Source organism: Gallinula chloropus (genome assembly GCF_964237585.1).
Source record: "Gallinula chloropus genome assembly, chromosome: 2".
Classification (NCBI taxonomy): domain Eukaryota; kingdom Metazoa; phylum Chordata; class Aves; order Gruiformes; family Rallidae; genus Gallinula; species Gallinula chloropus.
In genome coordinates, this window is record NC_140086.1 from 150,724,871 (window position 1) to 150,744,955 (window position 20,085).

The following is a 20,085-nucleotide window of genomic DNA, read 5'->3' on the forward strand; positions in this document are numbered from 1 at the left end:
TATTTTGTTTATTTGTTTCTCAGGCTGTCTGAAGCTTTTCATTTGGCTTACGAAAATTTAGCTAATTTGGAGGATTGTTAAAGTAGTAGTGGTAGTCTGGACCTGGAGATAAGCCCAAAGTCCTGTTACAGGGGGTGGCAAATATTTGTGGGTTTAGGGATTTTTATTGTGATGGTGTCTATCTTCTTGTTGTCCTTTTTTCCATTCACCATTATTTGAGTCTAAGGTATTTTTCATGCCTGGTGCTCCTGCTGGATAACGCTGCTATATTTCCTTATGAAACTCTTGCACATAGGGTTGACTGCACAGTGTAGTAGTAGCAGGAACTCCTGTTTGTTGCTTTAGATCCTGAGGATTATTATTTTTTAATGCTTTGGGGGGAGCTGTATCATCTGATGGTGTTGAAAGATTTGTTTTCTGATAGTACAAAAGACAAAGCTTGACTTCTGACATGTTTCAAGAATTTTTTGTTTGTACAGTTTTGGACAAGCTTAAAAGAAATACTTCAAATAAATGTTACAGCTATAAGCAAGTATTTTATAATGTTTGGAGTACATTATTTAAAGCAAACTTAAATATAGCTAGGCTTTTTTTGTCAGTTGTTCTTAGTGTATAGAAAAATCAATACTCTTTTCAGGACTCACTTATTTATTGTCTCTCGGCTTGGTGGTTGAAATTACCTGTATTAAATTATTTGTCTGTCCTTGTTCATTTTGCTTAGCAGCATGATGCTCAAAGTGTGACTACCTGATCAGGCTGTGAGGCAAAGCAACTTAGTCATCTTCTGCTCATTCTGGAGTTGGGAGAGTTCAGGCTACTGTAAATACCCACCCTGGCCCTGTTATGTTATTGTAGCAAGGTCAACCAGGCAGGTTTGCTGAAGCTCTTCAGAATGGACAGCTTTGCAGGCTTGCTTTCCTCCCACCACAGCTAGTTGGGCTGTATTAGCACACTTGTGTAGTGAGAACTTGTTCTGCATGGCTGGTTTGCAAAACTTTTTATATCCAGGCTGTGCTTGTCATGAGTGAACACTCCCAAGGTTTTGAGGGTTCAAAAAGTGTTACGTAGATATTGATATGAGAGGTTACAGCATTTGGCTTCTACTAGGGAGTAAGCACATGCTTCCTAGAAAAGCATTTTATTTTTAAAAATAAATCTTTTCATAACATCCTGTATTCTGAAAATACTTCATCTGCCTTTCTCCCGGCTCTCAGGAGAGGAAATCCCAGTGGGTAGTAAAACATCTTACTCTGGGACAGTCTGGCCCTTGACATGGTGGGACACACCTCTGCCCGCTACCTGCTTTCCTGGGCTGCCGGTGAGTCAGAAACCTGTCTGGTTCCTTGTGTGCCTGTGAGGCACTGGGCAGAGATGGGTCAATCTAGGAAAGGGGAGAGGAGGATTGGTATTGTGGTGTGACCTTTGATAGAGACACTGAAGAGACAAGGAAGAGAGGAAGGAAATAGTTGGACTCTTTGTGGGAGTGAGCTGTGAGGCTGGGGACGTGTGCTGTTTAGTGTGCACATCTTCAGCTACAGTCCTAGTATTGCAGTGCTACTCATAGAGTTATAGGGACTGATCATAGAATACCCAATAAGGATCATTGAGTCCAACTCCTGATGGCTCACTTTTTTGGGGATCTAGCTACTTTAATGGAAACACTCCATTTCTAGGTTAGTTATAAATACAGAAAAAAACAGCAACGAAGAGTGTCAGAAAGCTGACTCAAAAGAAGTTTCTTTTCTTGGAGAAGAACACCTAACTTCCCTTAACTTTCTCCTTGATGAGAAGGGGTGGAAATTATGCACTCATATACTACTTTATACAACCGGCAGTATACCTGCTTCCACAGTCTTGTGGCCTAACTGATGACCCAAAAGCAGAATGTACGAAAAAGATTATAAACAATGAAAAAGAAGCTTTAACAATAGCTGCCTGTTCGTAGGCAGCAGCCAGATGTGGGCCAACAGCCTTTCCTTCTCTTCCTAGAGATCATGATGGTATTGTTAAGAAAACTCTTCAACACAGATTAACAGCACAAATTGGCAAGTGTGAAGCTCATCCTCTTGATTTCCCAATCTGACAGTCTCTGATGTCATGCCAGTGGAAACAGATTTCTGTAACGTCAAATACATGCAATGTTCAAATTGAGGGTTTTGAATATTTATGATACTTGGCTGTCTAAAAAAGACTTTATTGCATTTAAAGATAGACCTTCAGAGATATGAAAATCTGAACTCTCCTTAAAAAAGATTTTATAGGGAACTTAAGCTCCACGTTATGCGGCATCCTGCTTGATAACTTTCTCTTGACTGAAAGTCAAGACTGATGACTGAACCTCTAGAACTATCCACGACTAACACAGTTCTTTCCATGTTGAGTGCTTTTTTTTCTTATGCCACTTAACAATTGTGAATATAATAAATAGTAAATATAGTTGATACACAGTTGCTAGTGGTTTTAGGTTTTTTGTTTTGCTAGAGTTTATTATTTACTTTCATGGAAACAAAAAGGATTAATTCCAGAATAAAATCCTGTAGCGTGCTGGCTGATGTATGGGAGCAAATCATGTTAGTGTTGGCCCTTGAAACATATGAGCTGTAACCAAAGCCTCTATTTTATTGCCTGTTAAAATATGTTGGGACAGTGGTGTCTGCCTAGTTTGAGACTTTTCAACTGGGCTGCCTGTGCAGCTTATTGCCACACAGGTGGTAGCTCAAACATAGTGTGAAAAGTTCATTTCTTGGTAAGAAAATTAATTATTGGTATTATGTATTGACAAGTTTCTTAACTATTTCTCCTGCTGATCCTTCTTTTCATGCCTTTGACCTTTTTGCCAGCACTGCTGTTGGGCTTATGACTCCACTCTGTGCCTCAAATCCCACAACAGAGGATTGTTTTTTTTTTTTTTTTTAAGGTCTATGGCAACGTTATGGCTTTCTACTGCAATATCTTATTTTGTGAACCAGAAGGCTAAAGTCTTTAGAGTAGTCTGTTATAGTTTTCTGCCTTCCTCCAGTTAAGGATCTAGTTCTTTAGTTCATATTTATCTCCATGAATTCCTTTGTTGCCTTTAGTTCTTTGTCTGGCAAATCATTGCAGTTCTCTTCCTATGGAAAGCTGCCTACAGATAAAGGCTTTGTTGATAAAGTATTAACAGTGGTTTGTTTGCCCTAAAGTTCACTACATTCATATGTTACTTGTCTTGAAATGAAATTGTCAACCAGGAGTTTTTATGCTTTGCATTTAGCTTTCCATTAAGATGCTGACATCACTGAGCAGTTTCACTTCTCATCCTCCATCCGCTGTCTGTTCTGTGTTACTTCACATCTGCTGAGTTGCTGTTCAGCGCTTGAGCTCTACAGGGAGATTCATACAGTTACTTCCTTCAAGAGCAGTATCTTTGGATGCATGTGTTCAAAAGATAGTGTGAGCACAAGCAAAGGGCCTCTCCAAAGCCTTGGCCTCATCTGGAGGAGCACTGGCAGAAATAGATACAAATTCCCAATAGGGCATGTATTTGTGCTCTGGGGAGCAACTGGACTGTGTACTTTGAAGTGATGTTACTGGTGTCAAATACAGCATCAACACTGCTAGATCAAAAAAACCCCTCACTAACATCTCTTCCTAGACCTGGATGGTCATCTGTGAGACTCTTCTCTGCAGTCAAGAACCACGAGTGCTAACAAACTTCAGTATTGTGGGAGGACTCTGCTTACAGTTGTACTGCATTTGCTTTTAAGAAACATTATTATATTGTACAGCTCTGTTGGATATATCTGTAGCTCAGTCTCACTGATTTTTTCTTTTATTCTTTACCTGTGACTTTGTTTCTACCCTCTGCCCACAAATTTTCAGTGATTTAGGTGTATATGAGACAAAGACAGGAAAAATCAATAGAACATATATGTTAATGTTGTCTAGGTTTATTATGGTTGAGTTTTCTTGGGGTAAATGCCTCAACCTGGATTATTAAGACACTTCAGAGTGCATAAACATAGTGTTATAGACAAGGAACTGTAAACTAATCCAGGCACTTCTTTTAGCATATACATTTAAAGACAAACAGGCTCTCTTGTGGACTCCCTGGACGCTTAGTCCTTTCCCCTTACTCCTGTAGAAGCTACGGAAACATTGTCCTGGCCAAGAGAAATGCTGCACATCTTCCTGGCTTGCCAGTTGCCTTTAGGAGCAGCTCTTCCCTTGTCTCCTGGAAACTTGCCTCAGGCACGGTAACGACTACCACAGTTACCAACAGCCCGCAGAACTGTGCGTGCAGTGATGAAAAGACACCTTCCTTCCCCTGTTTGTGCTTTTGAAACCAGCCCAGTGAGCTCAACTGCAACCTTCGCTGTTTCCTCACTTCCCTGTTCATTACCTCCCTCTTAACTCTTGTGCTGTTTTTCCTTTGCACGAATTTTGCATATCAAATGCTTTCTTGAAACCCAGCGAGATTACATCTATTCTGCTGGGGGTTTTTTTAGTTGCTTGGGTTTTGTATTTTTTTTCCTCTGTAAAATCAGTTGTTTTATCTCGGGTTTGTGGCTACAGAAAGGTGACATCCTGCTTTACTTTCCTTTTGCAGTTGCAAACTCAGTGTTTGCTTCAGCTCTGATGCATCTGGCTGACAGACCAGCTGACTCAGTTTGCTAAACTCGCAGAAAGCATCCTTTTTCTTTTCTTTACTCTGTAAAATAGGAGTTATGAGACAATTAAGTGAGCTTTGCTGCTCTACTGACTGATCAGAGGGGTCTGGGTGCCAGGCGTTCAACTATTTAACTAAATAAACCTTTAACTATTGATTCTCTGAATGAAGGTGTTGCTTAGAGTGGTGAGAAGTGCTGCTTATGCTGGCAGCTATTAGAAAGTGATTAGGTTAGTTCTTGGTAAACCCAGATTGTGGTTTACTCTGCTGTCAGCTTGTCTTGTTCTCTAATTTGCTTTTCAAAATGTTGTTTTCTATTCTACAGTTTGTTCTTTTTTTTTAGAGTTATCTAATTTCTTCCTGTTTTGGTGTTTTTTAACATACCTATACGCGGTTTACTGTTCTCCAGGTAAGTTTACTATTTAACACACAAGAGGCATTTACCCAATATAGTACCTGGTCAGCAACATGTAATTTCCATCATGGATTCCAGAAGAGGAATATTATCCTTCTTTCCCTGGAGTGTACAGACCTCTGAATTTACTTTCATCTTAAACATTGTTAGCTGTGACTTAGTTGGATATCCTGCCCTTGCCTCTATTCTTCACAGCATTGTTTTTGTCACAAATATGAAAATCTGGGCATTGCCAGGAGATGCTGAAAAGTGAAACTGTACTGCAGCATAATGTACCAGGGAGTATTGGTTTTAATATGGTACCGTCTTTAACCTGAAAATGAACAAAGTTCTCTGGAAAAAATGGCTAAGGAAGTTGGTGATGATAACAAACAGGGTAAATACAGCTTAGTTAAAATGCCTGTCCTTTGAGCAGACTAAATCAATTTATTATATTTACACAGACATGGTACAGGTTCACAGGAACCAGGACCCTGGAAAATATTCTCTGGTAATGGGGAAAGTCATTCATGCAGTGACGTTACCACTTAAATCGAGGAATACTGTGAACTTCCATCCAGTTTCCAAATTGTCCTGCAAAATGGCTGGAGATAATCCACCAATTGGCATGAAATGGTAGGCAATGCTATAATATTTAGATGAATATTCCTATTCTTTTCATTTCAGAAGTATTAATTTTTGAATATACCTCATGGCTAAGGGAAAACAGAGTTTAAAAGCAATTAGAATAACAAGAATACGTTGGAGCTGTAAGTCAACATTTAAATTTTATCTCAAAATGTAAAAATACACCAAACCCATCCTGATTTTATGTATCCATAGTCTGAATGTTTGGACTTCATCTGAAGTAAAAAATCAAATGAGAGATTTCTGGAGAAAAGCAAAAATGAAGAAAGTTCCTGGTGAGAAATCAAATAGACACAAGGGACTAGTAAGTTTTGTAATTTTATAACCTTTAGTTGGTATTTGACTTTTAAAGTAAAAGCTAGGTCCTTCTTTTAGCATGAAGAGAGCTAACAAGTCCAAAGCAGTCAATCTTGCAGTGAAGTGGTTTTAGAAAATCCTTTCATTTTTTCTAGACAAGGCCTGAGAGAATCTTGAAATCTTGGTGAATTTATGCTGACTTTGCATTTTGGGGAGCAAAGGGATTTTTTATTCTTGCCTTTAACATTAAAAAAAAAAAAGGCAAACCAAAATTTAAAGGTTTGTATTGAACTTTTCCTTGTTCAATATGAAGTGATTACCTTTAAGATTCTCCCATCACTAAGACAAAAGGTAAGGTCATACCTCTTTTTTTCTCTCCTTTTTTTTTTTCTTTTTCCCCTCAATCCACTGAGACCCTTCTGTGGATGTGAAATTCCCCTTATTGGGGAAGACTGACATCCACCATCAAGCTATGAGATGCCAGTCTGCAGATCTGTCTGAGAACCTTAACCACGAGTAGAAGCGCAATCAAATAGCTGCCAAGTCCTAACAAACTAAGTACCAGCAAGGACCCAAAAGGCCATCTTTTTTGGTGTTTTTTGTTCACCACCACCACACACACACACAGGGGGAAGTCCTTTCATCTCAACAATTCCTTGCTCCAAGCAAGATGTGTCAGTTCGGAAGAGCTCTGGTAATGTGAAATATTGAAAGGTGCCTTTATGTTAATTCTTCAGACCTTAAGCATTAATGAATTTTAAACTCTTCTTGTTGTGCTTATCAAACATATTTAATTTTTATATATTCTAACGATAATCTTCCTATGAAAGAAAATGTGGAATTTATGGAGTCCTTTGGTGTATTGTTTTTATTCATCCATATTCTAAATCATAAATTAAATTACTTGAAGTGTTTCTTTAAAAAAAATACAGGTGGTTTTGCGATGCACAGAAACTTATGAGAAATATCCTTTTAAATCTATTCCATGGTCAATATAAAACTATTCTTTAATTCTGGAAAGCAAATTAAGAAGAAGGCCTCTTTGAAAGCGATATTTAAAAGGGAAGAGTGAGAGGTTATTTTTTAAAAAGCTTTAAAATGAAATTAAAAACCTCCACTTATTTTTCTCTGAAACAAAATTACTTTTTAATTGGCTTTAGTAATATGATGCTTTACAGCAGTAGGTACTGATCTGCTCCCAGTCAGACATCGCTTTAGTTAAAATAGTGATTCCCCAATACTAGACTAAAAAAAAAAAATGTATGGGGCTCATGAGTCTTCTATAAGTGATGTTGGAAAACTACAGTAATTTTTTTTTTTCTGTTCCCAGGAAGAGTGACATTCCCCTCCTGTTTTCTCTATGTCTTAGCACAGCTATCCCTGATGGAGCTATAATGTATTCTCTTTTGCCTTTTATGGGATGAGAAGTTTTCCTTAGCCATGGAAACATAAAATATTATTCCCTTTTTGCCCATAGCTCTCTGTCAGCTGCTCTTTCTGGCTTGCTCTGAGGTGTTTGCCTCAATGAAATTTAGACCAGAAACCTTTGCACAGTATTTAAACCAAAGTATAAATTAATCTTAACTTACTTACCTTCTCAAGTGTATGGAAAAACTATTCCATGAGAGGTTGCATAACCTAGTACATGCTATTACTTTTACTACATCTTCCAGCCTCTCATTTAAGCACTAACAAGCTGCACCCTATAATGTAACTATATATTTTGTTTCCTCTGACTACGTCTTGAGGAATTGAGGCATAGAAGTTTTGTGCTGTGCTAAAGAAATTTGGAGGACAATTGAGGATAAATTGCTTAATTTAGTCTATATATAATCAAAACATAGGCCAAAGAAACATGGATTTGGGTTTTTTGTTTTATTTTGCTCTACCTTGGTATCTCATTTACCAAATGATCTCAAGACAAGCTTCCTCTTCTCCATCATCTAATTTTTTGCATTCTTTACATACATCAGTGTTATAGTACTACAGCTATAGAATACTACTGCTGACTGTATGAGTGGGAGGAAAAAAACAACAAATGGCAGCCTTAAACTGAATGCAACAGCAGTTTTCTGAGACCCTACCAGTCACTGGAACTCGCTTTGTGAAATATCTTCAAAACTTTCATTTCCAGGATTGCTTTCACTGTAGAAACATTCTTCCTGAATGAGATGCTTGATTAAATTACCCCATTTCTAATTTCTTAATTCAAGAACAGACTTCCCTTTGCCTTTGTGTTGCCAAGCAAGGTACAGACTGTCCAGAAGAGGAAGGGAGTGAGCCGTGCGTATTGCCCCATGTTATTGCCACAGTGTGAAAAGGCAACAAATGGTTTGTTTCTCCACAGTAGAAATAATGACATCAAAAGGAATGACTAAGATCCAGGGTTTCATTCTATGTCCTACTCATCCCTCAAGGAAATCAATGAATGGCAGGGTATGGAGGGTTTTCAAAAGATGCTGTACTGAAAATTCAGAGAGAAACTTTACCTTTGTTTTTGCAAAGGTAAACTAATGCAAAATGAGAAGGGAGAATGTTCAAATTTATTTATAGTAAGTGGGAAAGAGAAAAGATGTGTTTGTTCATTGTGGTGTACAATATTATGCAATCAAGATAAAAGCTTTCCTAGTTTGAGACACAGAAAAATGAGGAATGAATGGGCAAGTCGAGGTGAAAACAGACTTAAGAAAAATCTTAGTATCTCCTGATGGGTCTCAGGAGAACAATTGTGTGGGATACCATAGGAAATGCAGGTCAGACAAGGTGAGGCTGCACGAGAGGCCATGGGCATAAACCATCCAAAGAGCAGCTTCCATATAACATCTTGTCACCAGAAATTGGCAGAGTCTGAAGTCAAACATATTCATGTGTTGCTTCACTTCAACAAACCAAAACACTTGTTTCACCTGAAATTAGGCTATTTTCTCAGCCCTTGGGTTACCAATATACTTTGATGGAAACTGCTTTTTCCTTTTAAAATTGTTTTGAAAGAAAACTCCTTGCTGAGTCAAATACTATATATATTTGAGATGGAAATTGCTTTCTTGAAAACTTTTCTTTATATTTGTTTTGATAGTCTTTCATTGTAAGATGTCCCTGGCAGCATGTGGGATGTCAGATGACTTGGATCACAACTGTAAACAAATGGCAACTCTGCCTGTCAGGAGGTAGACATAGATGTTAATGTTCATCTAAGGTAGTCATCTTAGAAGTATAGTCACTGTAATCAATGTTATTGGGGCTGTTGAGAAGATAGCTAAAATAGGCTAGGTGCCCATACCCTATTTCTTTGCATCTTATTTACTCTGGGTGAGTAACTATGATATTTAATTGATGAAACATCTTTTTCATTTTGAGTTGATTGCTTTATGTTCCCAGAAGTTCGAAGTCTCCACAAGTCAAAATCTGAGGTACCAAAGCAATTCTCACCCCATATTAACATGCCATCAAAACAAAACCACTCCTTGGCCTCTGCAGCTACCTTGTGGTTTCCTGGATGTTAGTTGTGTACTTTTTTTCCACACAATACATGTTTAAAGCCTGTCCTAGCTCTTCCACACTGAAATCTCCATCCCAGGGTGTTACATGACCTGTTGCCACTCACTGCTGAAAGCATTCACATGTAGTGCTATGGCATTGGAAGCCAAGCCCTAATTTTTCTGGGGATTTTCAGTGTGCAGCCAACGAAACCAAGTGCTGGGTTTGTTCCACAGGCTGCTTCACCTTGTGGTAAATCACTTCCAAGAAGCTCCTTCAATGAATGTTGGTATAGTATGTTGCACAGTATGTTACTGTGCAATTTTTATTTTCATACTGTTTATATGTGTCCATATGTTTATAATGGAAGACAAGAGATTAACTGAAAGCATTCATGACCATAGCATCTTCTGTTCATACGTATATGTATGTATATACATACATAAAAGAATACTCAGTTCTGTATTATTCTGGTACAGTACAGATAAACTTCTTTTTAAAATATTATCCACAAAGAGAAATGTACCAGATGCTACTGTGAAATTATTTTAAGTTTACAGTATTCAAGTTATGCTATAGGAAAAGGAAGAAATAATTGAGACCTACTGAACATTTTGTACTTAATTCTGCTTTCTTAAACCTTCCTTATTGCACAAGTAGCCACAGAGTATTTGCTGCCACAGCTGTTTCTCATGGATGATGCAATTGTTTTATTAAGCACTATTTGTTTGCATAGATTGGATTCCATTATTACTGTGGATGCTCGTTAAAACATGCCCTGTGCCACTCTGAGGCTGGGAATTTCAAAAGTTCATAACACTGGCTTAACTCTGCAGCAGTGACCTAAATGGTGAAGGCTCCCATTGGCTCCCTTTCCATGTTTATAAACAGTTTATAGCACTGTGTACACAAAGACAGTTACATTACCACTAAGAACAAGCATGACCAGCTAGGACAGTTCTGAAAGGAGAAAAAAAATTAAAAAGGGAAAAATAAATCTGTGTAGATATGACAGAGAAATGTCACTGACTATTTGAGACAAGTTCATACTTAAAATCTAGGAAAACGTTAATTTTAGGATGAGTCCAATATTCCCCCAAAGCTTTGTTGTTTTGTTTTTTTTTTTCATACTTACCAAATGCAATTTGGTCGCAACTGCTTTGTGCAGTTTTAAGATGTCTGTTGGTGTCTAGAGTCATGCTAATTAAAATACAGCACTTTCAAATGACATTCAATTGCTCATTGTAGAGAAATCCTGATACCATGCTGCCATGGTTTGACAGGCGCAGTATTTATAGGCTGTGAAGAAGAAAATGGGCCCAGGACTTAGCAAATAATGCTATCCACAGCCCTGTCTTAATGCTTCTGGACTGCAGAACAGTCACATGTGCTTGCCTGAAATGCATTAGCATGGCTAGCATGCTTGTTAGTCAGCATTAAGGCGGCTGTCATGTGAATCTAATTTTGTTGAGATTGTATGAAAAATACCGATTTGCCTGTCAAAAGAGAACCTTAAAAAATCTGTCGGAGGAAATGGATGAGGAAACACTGTAATGTATACAGAGTAAGTGTAAAAAGGCAGATCTTGACCTTTTGCTCATCTGGGTTTTTTCAGAGTATAAGCAAAGGTTACTTGATGGCATTCACCAGCAGTTAACAGAAATGCTTTTTCACACAGCTCCTGATTTCCTTGTGGAAGTCATTGCCACAACCACCGGCGGGTTGTGAGTGGGGCTGTGGAAAGCAGTGCACGTTGTTAGGGACAGCAAAAATACCTACACAATTAAATATATTTGGGGAAATATCTCCGTATCATTCACACAACAAATCAAACCGTACTGCTCACTTCTCTTGAGGATGGGTTATTCCGTATCTGTTATTGATGGATTGCTTTTATCTCTTAAGCTTTCTGGTCCTTTTCCAACTGTAACATACTTCCCTTTCAGCCTGACAGCAATAGTGAAATGCAGTTAAAATCTGTCAGGTTTTCTCTCATGCCATGTTTCCTATGATTTTCTTATTTTTCCACTAACAAGTGGAAGTGCTGGTCTGGGAGCTGTTGTTCCCAGGCCATGAAGGAAGCCTCTCAGATGAGGTATGAGTTGGATAACGGTGAGGTGTGATGTTTCCCTGGCTTTGTGGTGTGGTCACCTGGTTCCACTGGCTCCAGTGTGGTGTGAAGATGCACAGAGGGGGCTCTCCTGCCTGCCATTCACAGAAGTAGGTATAGGATGAGCTAGGACACAAATCTCAGAAATGTTGACAGCACTGTGTCCTTCTTTGTTATGTGTTTGTTAACAAGAAAGCCAGAGCTACAGTAACAAAAAAATTACGTTCAAGGCATATAGAACAAATTTATTAAGTAATTTTCCATATTTAGAGATTTATATTCTGATTTCTTTAACAGATGTATTTTCCTCCTTCACCCTACTGGCTTTTAATTCACAAAAAAAAAATAAATCTTTGTGGTCATCATCTATAAATTGGCAGTTTGTATCCAAACTGGTGTACTGACAGGATTCAATCTATTGTAATACTGTTATATTTTAGCCGTTCTGTTAAGGAACTTTCTTTATGTAGGGCAGCACATGCTGAACATCAAGCCATCAGAAATACATAAAACTCCTTACGTGAAGAAAGATGCTTCTCAATCTTATGCCACAAAGCATGGCAGGCATTAAGCTGATGTTACTCTGCTGATTTGGATGGACAAGTGAAGAAAAGCCTTTAAATAAGTCACCCTCTGACATATATGTTTTTTATTCTTTATGAGGTCATCTTTTGTGTCACCACACACTTTGTCAGTTGGGTCTCTAGTCTTGGAAGGGTGAGGTGAAACTGACATGCTGAACTACTTACTTTTCAGGTACTTCTCCACTTAATGAAATCCACAAGTCCAGTCAGATACTTGGACTTTTCACTGATGCATAATTAGTTGTCATAAGCACCTAAAAATAATATGGAAAGCTAACTAGGAAACATGTACACAGCCCTCCGGGAAATGCTGGGAAGCAAAATGGAGTCATGGAGTCCTGCAGGCTAATTTCTGCTGGGACTCTGCCTCAGTACAAGAAAATTCTGCTTAAAAAAATAAATAAGAACTCTCGAGGAAAAATAGCTCACTTAAACCAAGAGCCACAGCACTCCTGAAATGAGAGCATGCTGATAAAGTGATGTTGCATTTCCTAGTGGGTTCAGATGAATAACCAGTCAATCAATCATGCCTGGCTGTTTTCTAAATTTGTAATGTATCTGACTTGAGTTCTTTACCCATAGAATACAATTTTCTATTTCTCTGTCTGGTCCGATAACAGCTTATGTGATAGACATATATTCTGCTTGGATAAAATGAAGGGGGAGAGTTGCAGGAAGACATTCGAGACCAATTTTTAATGAAAAGTAGCAAGTAAGACTGCTCTAACTAATTGCATAGTGACAGCTTTGTCAAAGAATTAATTTCTAATGGTAAAAGGACACACTAGGAACCTTAAGCTTTTGAGTCTGCACTGACCTACTTTTCGGTCTTGGATGAATCATTCATCTCTCTTTGGCTTTACCATCATTCAACAAGCTAACTCTGAAAATGCAGGAATGTAAACCTCTTCTTTTGGTCTATTTGGGTTTTTAAGATGCTTGACTGGTTTTGGTTTGTTTTTCTTCTTTGAGGGGGTGCCTACTGATATTGCATATTCTTATTAGGAAAATCAAATATTCGGCATTGTTTTTGGAAAACGTGACTGAACTATTTGTCTGGCATACTGAAACTAAGGTTCTTGAACTTTTTAGGTTTTCTCCCTCTTACACTGATTTATTTCACAAAAGGAACTGAAGAAAATATTGAGGACGCTTGTCCAAATGTTTTCTTTGCCTAGGGTATGATCATTATTAGTTACTCCTTGACAACTTGGTCTCTGCTATGAGTTTTGTTTTCATTCAGCCTTCTGGTTTCCATGATACCTCATTGCTCCTCCTTAGGTCTGCATACTATGACTGGTCATATGACAGCTATAGCTTGTTGGTAACTGTACTGTCTAGACTGTGTCTCCCGTTATGGTCTGCCTGAATTGTGGTATCTGTCCAGATAGGCCTGGAGAAGGCCTTTTGTCTTCTTTCAATGCATTTCTTGTTTTGCACATGGATTCCAACAGTTGCATTTCCTTATATTTTGTTAATTCTTTTCCTGAAAATTCTTTCCAATGTACTATGATGCTACTTCTTATTTATGGGATATCTTCATTCATTACCATTTAACTTAGGTTGTTCTCCATTAAACTAATGCAGAAAACCCGGTATGTCTTCTTTTATGTCAGCAGAATGGGCAATCTAACATTTTCAAATATTCAGAGGTTGTCTGAAGCAGCTGATCTTACCTTGGAAGGTTGAAAACAGGAGATTATGCCTCCCCTAATCTTTCTGTTTGCTTTACTCTCATGAAGCCCTGTTTTGCAAACCTCTCTGGACAGTACATAATACAGGAATGGTGTGTGGAAGAATACTACATACACAAAGCTGTAAATCACACTGGAAGCTTCTTGCTTTTTCACTCTTTTCTGGAGCCTGCCCATCTCAAATAAGACAACTGAAATCAAACTAGTCATTTACTAACTCTGTATAGGAGAATTATCCAGCTTGCAAAATTTCAGGCACCTTTGTAACAAAAATGGTATGATAGGGACTCCACCCAACTAAAATAAACATATTCCACCCAAACATTCCACCCCCACTCCCCAAAGGTTGTTTGGTTTGTTGGGTTTTTTTGTTTTCAGACATGAACTATGAGCCATTATTTGGCTGCAATATCAGTCACGGAAGCCTCAGCTTTTTATCAATCACAAAAACATGTGATATCTAGTTCTCTAAAATTGGGCAGTCATTTTTCTTTCCATGGCATGAAATATTCCACAGTCCGTCCTTTCTGTTCTTTTCTTATGGCATTCTGTTTTGTCTGCACTCCCACTCAGAGGTATTTCACTCACTTATCTTCTTTCATTATTTTTTAAGGGGAGAAAATGTTTCCAGTTGCCAATTGATAAAATAAGAAGTGAATGGCGGCAACCTTCAATTTTATGAAAGAATCTGGTTTTAAAATTTAAATGTATCTGGCGTCACTTATCTTCGTATAGGTTCTGTCTATGTGGAAAAAAAAATTCTCTCTTTTTATAACTGCTTGTCAGCTGAATAATAGAATGGGGGGAGCCAACTTGAAAGACATGGCTGATTGGTGCGATTGAAAAGGGCTTTACAATTAGAGTTCTGGCAGAACACAAAAAAGAAATTGTCTGGCCATGAAGAACGGAGCCTACTTTAGAATTCCCTTTTCTCAGCCAGATAGCATGCATCACTGTTCATGCATTCTCTTGACATTGAATAGAGGACTTCAGAACTATCACCCCAAATTATCCCTTACTGTTTGGTTCTATTTGTGATATTTGTTTGGGGGAGGAAAAAAAAAATCTCTATTACTGACTGTAATGGCATGTGGCTAAATTCCATTCCATTTATGAACTTAATCTCTTAAGCTCGTTTCCCCTCCTCCCCCCCCCTCCCCCCCTTGATATTGTAACACGCATTTTACTTTGATTAACATTTTTTACATGATGGGGAAAAAAAACACGGATTCTCCTCTTATTCCCATCTTCCTCCCTTCCCTTAACTTTACTTCCTTTTTTTTTTTTTTTAATTTGTTTTTTTCCCCCACAAATGGTTTTGTGCCTGAATCAGAAGAGGAAGGAAGCCCGCGCAGGTGTGCTTTGGATTAGAGCAGTAGAACAATAGGGCAGCCTTCAATTAACTCCATACCTATTCACAGGGAATATGTGTTCCCTAGTCTCCAGCATTATTTAATATTTGAAACTGTCGCCTACTACATAGTCTACCTGGTGATGAGAACAGGCTTTCAATTCTATTTGAACTCTTCTATGCCACACAATTAATTTGATAGATTTTATTTATTTATTCTTAAATAATGATTCATATAAGTGTCTCCAGGCACAAAGGAATAACAGAAAATGTACAACAGGGAGATGTGTTCCACTGCCTTGAAGACAGTAGTGGGGGAGGGAGGGAAGATGTTGGTAATGGCATGCATTTGACTCCTCCTTGCATGTAAAATCAACATGCTAAATATTTATTTCCTATTTCCATAAATCTTGCAGATTTAAAAGCATCCCTGTCAAGGTAGCTTTCATCATTTTTACACTATATGTTTTTAAATTGCTGTTATATATAACAACCACTGAAAGCTTAGCAGTGACTTTTTTTTCTGACTGAAATACTTGCTGTTTGTAGTTACAGAGCTGCTCATTAGGGCTATTTTTATCCTTTCTTTTCAAGAAATATAAGAGAGTGTGAAGCTCCCAAATCCTGGCAGTAGCAGAAGAAGGAGAAAGAAAGGGTCGTGCTTAGTTTTATTCTTTTTTTTTTTGCTATTGCTAAATCTATTTTATGCAGAAAATTCATATTCCAACAAAGTATGGTTTGGGTTTGGGGTTTTTTTTGTTTGGGTTTTTTTTTTTTTTTAATTGGAACAAAAGCACTGATTACCCTGGTAAAAATCAGTGTTTCTGTTAAAGGAAATGTCAGAGATCTTATTTACAAGATCTTGATTTGGGGCAAAGGGAAAAAAATTTTGGGGCTGGGGGAGGGGCAAGGGTAAGTGATGAAAAACATAGTTCCATGAGAAGAGAGAATATGTATTTTTTTAAACAGTTCTCCTCATGAATTCTTATGACTTGCTGCATCCCTTTAAGAGAGTGTGAGATAGCTGGCATTGTTGGCTACATTCCCTGATCCTAACATTTCCTATGCAGCAGGGTTGTGAGAGAGGTGTAGCGGTACTTGAATATTCAGATTATGCTATGGATCTTTTGTGGAAAGCCTTAAAGCTTTAGCATAATTTGAGGACAAGTCTGCATTTTGAATTGTGGCAAACAATCAGACAGGTTCATCTTTTACAGTTTTGAAATGAGGACAACATGATTTATTTGACAAGAGAGTCATGGAGGAAGGTATCTTATTATGGAGGCAGTTTAGCCTTGCTCCAGTGTCACGCTGAAGGCTTTCCCAATAAACAAGAGTATATATGAGTTAATAAATGAGAAAGAAGTTATTTGGGTTGAGAAGACAAAGGTGATGAAAGTATAGGTAGCCAACTTATTTTCACTTGTGCCTCAGATCCTGATGTGGCTTAACTGCTGTAAGCTCAGAGTCAGTCATCTGTTCTTGTACAGACCTTGCTTTTATTTTTCTGTGAGAGAAGATGAAGTCAGTCTAAGACCAACTTCTAGGCCAGCTAAAGAAGATGTAACTTTAATTATCTTGTGGCAGTGTTCATCAACTTTATGTTGTTCAGCCCAAAATAGTTCTACACCAGACTTGCAAAAGTTTGATCCCAGGAGGTTTACTCTAATGTCTGGATATCCAGTCTTCACTTCCCCCTCCTTCCTCTTTCAAATCTAGGTCAGCCCAAAGTGACAGAAACGCAGGCAACTGGAATCACTACCCACTTTGCAAACTTGGGCCTGAGTGTGTAATGAAGGATGATTGTGCTACCTGGCGTGAGCAAGGGGATTTATCTCAGCGATATGTTATTCTTCTTGGTCTGCAGCTGAGATTTCTTTGACTCGCTTCAAATTCTGAGTGCTTCCTATTGCTCTGTGCGCTATCACTGAGCTACCTTCACCTTTTCCAGCATGTTTTCTTAATGCAATAGTCTTGTAAAGAAATTATCCCTCATGAAAGTGGATGTGCAATAGCAAATGAAAATCCAAAGGTAAGTCTAAACCTTCATTCAAACTCACCATGAAAGTGACCTTTGCTCTGATCTGGAAGACCGTGTCTCCTATCAATAATGATATTTCTCTGAAGGATGTGGGTGCTGTTTAACTTTATAAAGATTTTTCACTTAACAGTACCACTTTTATGCTGAAGCTCATAGCAAATTTTAATCCTTCTGCAAAGCTTTAAATCCTCTCCCTTCTATGTAAATTTTTTCACAATTTAAGGTTTCCTTCCATGGGCAGAATTCGCTTTTCTCTGTGAATCAGAAATAGTAGTTCAAGGACCTTGAGAGGTCAAGTAGTCCACTTTCCCCCCCAGCTCAAACTCAGCTCCTCAAAGTCTTTTCAAACTTTTAAAAACTTTTTAAAAGCATCAAGTAACGAAGATACTGTAGTTTTCTTTAAGAAATTTGTTTATCAAACTATCCTTAAACTGTAATTAATTTTCTAAGTATCTCTTCAAAATCATTTGTGTTGCAGTTGACACCTGTGTGGCGATACCTCCTTAAACATGTTCAGCAGGGGTGAGGTCCTCCTGGGTTTGTAAAAGAGAAGGCCATAGCTCCAACAGGGAGCACTGTTCTGTCCTGTTTGTCTCATTGGAGGGTCCGCACTGAAGTTTAAATGGGTGGTCAGTGGTCAAAGATGCTAATGGCTTCAGTTCTGCCAGTCTGGGCAGGAGTATCATGTTAAGGCACTTATCTTGGATTGTTGTGTGCTGATGAGGAATGGGGGTATAAAGTAAGCTGTCATGAAGTTGGTCTTTCTCCCACCTACTCTAATGTTTTATGTCAAACATCAGCTGTGTAACTGTTTCATTTTCATCCTTGGAAAATTAATTAAATAATTCTGTGTCAACAAATGAATGTAATGGTGTATTTATGAATAAAGGCTTAAGATTCAGGGCAACACCATTTTTTGTGTGTGCACAAATAAACCCACCTTGTTACCATAATGCAAATAACTATTAATTATTGTCATAATCAAAGGAAGAGAGATTCGTATTTTATCTGAAATTATTCTTCTCAATTCCAGGCATGGAACAGTTTCTAATAAATAATTTAGGCTATTTATACATCCTTCAAGTTTTAACTCCTCTTCATGGAATCCTCTTCAACATCTTTGGGCACGTTATGTGTTTTTCTGTCATTACACAGTGAACAGGTCAGACAAATGATCATATAAACATTAAGGGAAGTGGAAGGAAAGAAGTTCTTCCTTATTTTAATTTCTCAATAAAAACACCTCTCAAATCTGTTTACATTTAATATAAATATTAAATCTGTGTGGATTAATACTGATTATAGTCTGAACTTTAACGAATCTTGACCCAAAGTAGAACTTTGTCTGTCATTAATTTGAATTACTTCCACTAGTGTCAGCACTATTTAAAAGGAATCAATGAAGGTTTCTGAAGAAAAAGCCTTGTCATCTACTCCCAAATGGACTAAATTAATTAAACTGTTGGAGCTAAATCTATGACATGTTTTATATATTGTTATTTTTTATGGATTTGCTGCCGACATTGATTGGACTGAAAAGATGAGCTTTTCTAATAGGACAAAAGGGAGATTTTTGGGTTTTTTTTCTGTTGGTTTTGTTTGATTTTTAATGTATTTTTACAAATTAACACTGAAGAGGTAAACAGTCGAACTGTCCTAACCAAGCATGCCAAGACCTTCACACCTCCAGAAGATAGGTGGAAGAATTATTTTTTTATAAATTTAATTCATCAGTTCCCAAAGCACAGCCTCTGCAAGACAGTTCTTTCGAGACGTGTGTTAGGATTTGAGAAATCAAATATCCATTTTGACTGGAGATGTGCTCACACACAGAGCTTTTCTTCCTACAAAGGACTGTGACAGAAGTTTATAGGGGAGGAGGAGCAGATAATTCTTTCTAACAGTTAATAGAGAGGGAAAATTTCTATTACCTTAAGCGAACCTGCATTGTAAAGCTTTAGTGAGATACACAAAGGCTAATGTTAGCCCAGTGAGGTTAATCTCCATAGGCTCCTTTCCATAACAAGTAGAGAGAAGGATAGACTGGCTTTTTGCCTGAAGGAGTTCTCTGAACCCTCTGGTGAGGACACCTTTCTCATCTCAGCCAAACAAGTAAACCTCTGGGAGGGTGGTGTCATAGGTTTCAACTAGTCTTTAAGAATACACCCATGCTTTGGTCCCTTGCAAGACCAAACTGTCCTACAGCTGATCCAGGCTTAGGCATAAAGGATAAAGCCAGACTTCCATCCAACATCTTGTGTGAAGAGCAGCCATCTTCTCTAGTGACTCATACCTGGTTCTCTACAAACACAGGACACAGTCTCCACCTTGCTGCTGCACAGTGGGAAAGGGTGAAACAAAGACCGCCCAAAAAGACTTTGCCCACAGCACCTCAGGTGGGGTCCTCCTTCCTACTGCTCTGGCTGTGCAGTGAGATGGGCACTTTGGTGAGCAACCTCATTGCAGTCCTCTCCTTGCTCTTGCGGTAATGGCTGTCCTCAGGTGCAGGGCCAAGCTGGCTGCCCTTGCGCATTTCAGCCAGCTATTTATCTTCACCCTTACATAGGTTTGGCAGTGCACGTGGAAAGAGGGAGTGCAGTCTGGCTGACTGAACAGCAACAAGCTATGCTGTTGTTCTTTCAAAATCATTTGCTGTTTTCAGGTTATAGGAACAGGCAACCATTTGGAAGGCACCCAAAAGCATATGCCTAAATCCCCGTGTTTGTACAGAACATAATCAAGTGGGATCTTGGTCTGTGACTCAGACACTTGGGCAATGCAAACAAATAAAGAAGTTGAATAATGATTAATGATTGACTATATAAGAGACTTTGGACTTATTCC